The sequence below is a fragment of the Lampetra planeri genome, chromosome 35 (genome assembly GCF_965212315.1).
Source record: "Lampetra planeri chromosome 35, kcLamPlan1.2.h2, whole genome shotgun sequence".
Taxonomy (NCBI): Eukaryota; Metazoa; Chordata; class Hyperoartia; order Petromyzontiformes; family Petromyzontidae; genus Lampetra; species Lampetra planeri.
In genome coordinates, this window is record NC_136141.1 from 9,353,995 (window position 1) to 9,359,420 (window position 5,426).

Genomic DNA, 5,426 nt, shown 5'->3' on the forward strand with positions numbered 1-5,426 from the left:
TGCCGCCTACCGTGTTGCCGTAATGTGTGCATGTCGGAGCGTGCGTGCGTTTGTTTGGAAGCGCGCGTGAAACGATTCGGCCTTTCAGGCAACTGCACACATCTTCTTGGCTCTTTCGGTAAAGTCACGTAGAAGGGAAGTAATAAAATAATAAAAATAAAACATAATAAAATAATTCTCACGACGTTTCGGCCACAACGCAAGCAGCCGTCCTCAGGTGAACTACACACACCGAAGGATTAATGCCTACACAACCCCGACCAATGTGTGCTCGTCAGGAGAAGCGAGCGACACGCATCATCTCTTGAGACACCCTGCAGCACCACGATGGCACTCCTCAAGACTTGGCACCAGAAGCAGTGGCCTGTGCAGAATATTGGGGGGGGGGGGGGGGGAGACCGCCGCGTAGAGGTTGGACAGGAGACGCGACGGAGAAGAAGATACAAACTGTGAAAGTGCTGCGTCGGTATTGGCGGCACAAGCACAGATACACAACAACTCAATAACACTGCCACGATTAGCAACAATACGCAATCGGGAAGTATCGATAAACGCAATAACATAGGTTATGACGAGTGCTGCAATCGGTGATGGTTCACAAAATGTCCCTCCCTTCTTAGCAGAGCGACACCTTTGCCATTGCCTGAAACGTCACCGACGATGATGATGATGATGCACGTACGCGCGTTGAACTTCGTTCGCTACCGTACGTAGCTAATCGGCGGTGCGGATTGCGCGCACATGCAGATGCGTCCCTTGTGTGGGGCCAGCGTTATCAACGAATGCGTTGAGTTCATCTTACAAACCATGGCGGCCGGGCACGGGACAGGGGAAGCCGTGTGTGGCACTGTCCCTACAACCACCAACGGTGAGATCATTACGAACGTACAGGAAGAGAGAGAGACCCCAAGTACGTACACGTCGTGATTTGGAATACAGGGACTCCTCTACTTACGAACATCCGACTTACGAACTTTCAGAGATACGAACATACCTGTCCGTATGTCCAGTTGCAGCTGTTCCGGCAGCTGATCACGATGTTATTGCCTGTCACAAGTTGATTTATGAAGAGAAGAAGAGAGTAACCGTGCAGACATCTCTTTGTACGTTGTTCAAGAGAGTAGAGAGTAAACACGAGCACCAAATGGAAGTAGCAGAGGTGGGACAAAGTCATTGTTATGCAAGTCACAAGTAAGTCTCAAGTCTTTGCTCTCGAGTCCCGAGTCAAGTCGAGTCAAAGATGAGGCAAGTCCAAGTCGAGTCTGAAGTCATCAAAATCATGACTCGAGTCTGACTCGAGTCCAAGTCGCATGACTCGAGTCCACACCTCTGGGAAGTAGCATCTACATCTGCAGAAGATAAAAAAACAATGGCATCTACATCTGCAGAACATAAAAAAACAGTGGCATCTACATCTGCAGAACATGAAGAACTAGTGGCATCTACATCTGCAGAACATGAAGATTCAGTGGCATCTACAAGTACAGGAGATTTTACAACTTTTAAAGTAATTGTCTATGTTTAGTGTACATGCCGTATGTTTTTGGAATCGGCAGGTGCAAAGTTGGACTTACGATCAAATCAACTTACGAACAGACCTCTGTAACCTAATTCGTTCGTCTCGGTATGTCGGTGCCGACTTTAATTATTAGTTTCCAGTATCAGCAACATTCTCGTGTCTTTTTTTGTCTGTTCGTTTGAATGTTCACTGAATGGTAAAGTAGTGCTCCAACTCAATCTTGGCAAAACGCTAAAGTGTCACCAGTACTTGTAGATAACGAAACGCAACGGCGCTGCAGCGGAGGCGCATTTTTTTAATAAAGCACAAGCGGGAAAACCAATGCCGCCTACCGTGTTGCCGTAATGTGTGCATGTCGGAGCGTGCGTGCGTTTGTTTGGAAGCGCGCGTGAAACGATTCGGCCTTTCAGGCAACTGCACACATCTTCTTGGCTCTTTCGGTAAAGTCACGTAGAAGGGAAGTAATAAAATAATAAAAATAAAACATAATAAAATAATTCTCACGACGTTTCGGCCACAACGCAAGCAGCCGTCCTCAGGTGAACTACACACACCGAAGGATTAATGCCGGACGCGGAATGTACCTTTTCTACAATAAATGGTTCATCGTGGCACTTGTGTAAATAATATACTGTGATGTATATAAAGCAATATACTACAATGTATAAAAGCAGATGTCCATTATGTGTCTGCACATACGCGTAAACATTTGTTTTAGTCGCCATCCAATTGGCTTTCCACACCAGAGCAGCACTTGCCCGAGCTAGCAAACTGGACCGATGTTGACATGTTGGGTCTCATCAGCAGTGTCAGGCTTATTAAACAAATGCTGCTGGGTCACCAGATGTCATTGGCAAGAGTGCTCCACGTAAACTCTCAACACGAAGACCAATGCCGCTTAGAGATTACCTGTTCATCTCACTTGCAAATTGTCGCAAGATGAATTTAAAGAGGTCCCCTTAGCGTAGGCCAGGCGCAGGCTTCCTTCAGGGCCACATTTGGCCCCCAAAGTCGATTGGGTGAGTTGAGTAGTCACTGCGGCCATACTAAGCAGACTTCTATCAGTGAGCATTGGCCTATGGGTCATCGGAAAAGTTAGAGGTGAACATGAATCTAGACGGATGACCGAAGTTCCCCTGTAAAAAAAATGAAATGCAACCAGAAATGAAATAAATGTATCAACTGTCAGCCATGACCAATTGACTCCCGGATGACGTACTCCCAAAGCCGACGCCATCTCTCTGTTTCGCGATGGAAACTCAAGGAACCACCGGCTGCACTGCTTCCTCAGCACGTCACGAGCACGTGACGAGATGTTCACTACCTCGCCTGGTATACAGGAGGTCGTGGGATCGATCCCGACCCTGACGCCTGTTGTATATTTGGAGTTTGCATGTTCTCCCCGTGGTCGCGTGGATTTTTCTTCGGGTCCTCCGGATTTACCCTCCACATTTAGACACGTGATTTTAGAGTATTGGCTGCTATAAATGTCCACGCGATAAGCCATTTCGCTGAGCTATCGAGTGTGGCCAGATAGCTTCTGAAAAATAGTTCAGTGGGGCTTACCTGGTCAAATAATAAGTTTAGTTTTACAAGAGTTTTTTTAAGAACGCATCCCTTTCGTAAATCGAGGAATACCCATAATAATACTTTAAGTTTATATAGCGTCGTCATTCATACCAACAGCATCCCACAACGCTGCAAATTAATTATATATGAGGAACAAATTCAATTTACGCGGTTGGCTACATACGGCGCGACAGAAGCCCAAAACCTACTACCAAACGAAATCTAAAATGAATAAACTAATTAAGAAACGGCACCAACACACAAAGCACAAGCAACAACACCGGTTATCACAACAAATAATTGATTCTGCGAGCACCTATGAAGGGGCGGTGTGGCCAGGACCACGCCCGGCCACCTTTGTCTCCCCCAGTGCTAATGTTTGAACACCGCACCACGTACTCGTTTAAGGCTGAGTCAACCTAGCGGGAGACCCAAGACTGGTTCAGATATTCGTCACTGATGTTGGCCGTGAGCGGGAATAATCTAACTCGGGTCGCCGGGTTCGTAGCGCGGTGCGCTAACCACTGCACCACCGCTCCCCACCACAAAGATCCCCCGTATAGCCTTAACAGACTGTTGGGGCAAGTGTTGTTAGCGAGTAGCACCTATGAAGGCCGGCACGGCACACGAGGGGGTGGGTGGCCAACACCACGCCCGGCCGCCTTTGTCTCCCCAGCGGCAATGTTTACACATCGCACCAGGTACCCATTTGAGGCTGAGTCGACCTAGTGGAGGCCCAGGACCCCTTCAGCTAATCCTCACCGATGTTGTCCGTGAGCGGGAATGGAACTCGGGTGGCCAGGTCCGTAGCGCAGTGCGCTAACCGCTGCACCACCGCTCCCCGCACCCGCTGACACACACCCAGACACACACACACTCACTCACCTTTCTGCAGCAATGTCAGGGAAACACGCGAGATTTTGTGATTAAACATTAACAGCGCAGCCGCGGGGGGCGCTGGGCTGGAAGAATGTACCGACGCTCATGCACCTGGAGCGAGACGTGAAAGTTTAATGGGAGCCGCAGGTAGCGGCCTCAACACCCCGCCCGGCTGACCGCAGCGTGCTATGAGCACAGCACCCGTCACAGCTACCCCGCCGGGTGGACAGCAGCCATCGTCATCATCATCGTCATCATCAGCAGCCATCAGATTCCATCATCAGCATCAGCAGCCATCGTCATCATCATCATCATCCATCGTCATCAGCAGCAGCAGCCATCATCAGATTCCATCTTCATCATCAGCAGCCATCTTCATCACCAGCAGCCATCGTCAGCATCAGTAGCCATCATCAGCAGCAACAGCCATCTTCATCATCATCGTCGTCAGTCAGCATCAGCATCAGCAGCCATTTTCATCATCATCGTCGTCAGTCATCATCAGCAACCATCATCAGCATCAGCAGCCATCTTCATCGTCATCATCATCATCAGATTCCATCATCATCGTCAGCCATCTTCATCATCAGGAGCCATCTTCATCATCAGCAGCCATCATCAGCAGCAGCCATCGTCATCATCAGCAGCCATCATCATCAGCAGCAGCAGCCATCATCAGCATCAGCAGCCATCTTCATCATCATCATCATCCATCATCAGCATCAGGAGCAGCAGCCATCTTCATCATCATCATCATCTATCATCATCAGCAGCAGCCATCGTCATCATCAGCAGCCATCATCAGCAGCAGCAGCCATCATCAGCATCAGCAGCCATCTTCATCATCATCATCCATCATCAGCATCAGGAGCAGCAGCCATCTTCATCATCATCATCATCATCTATCATCATCAGCAGCAGCCATCGTCATCATCAGCAGCCATCATCAGCATCAGCAGCAGCCATCGTCATCATCAGATTCCATCTTCATCATCAGCAGCCATCATCAGCATCAGCCATCATCATCAGCAGCAGCTATCATCATCAGCAGCCATCGTCATCATAATCAGCCATCGTCATCATCAACAGCCATCTTCATCATCGTCAGCCATCATCAGCAGCAGTCATAAACAGTAGCATCCATCATCAATTCACTGCCGGACGAAGGCCTCCCTCGCCCGGCAGTGACAATCCCTCGACTAAGATGCAGCAATCCCCACACGGGCGGCGAGTGGCATCGCTCGCGGGGGGCGGGGGGGGGGAGTCCACGACGTGACGACACCGTCTCCCATCGGCCCCCTTCTCGTTCTGACGTCTCTGCAACCTGTGCGCGCGACTTCTCTCGACTCCGCGTGCCCCGAGCGCCAAAATTTCTCTCCACGGCGCGCGCCTTTGTTCAGTGTGCCTCATTTCCGATCCGTTAAATCATCGCTGCAAACCTGTCAAGCCCCCTCCCCCC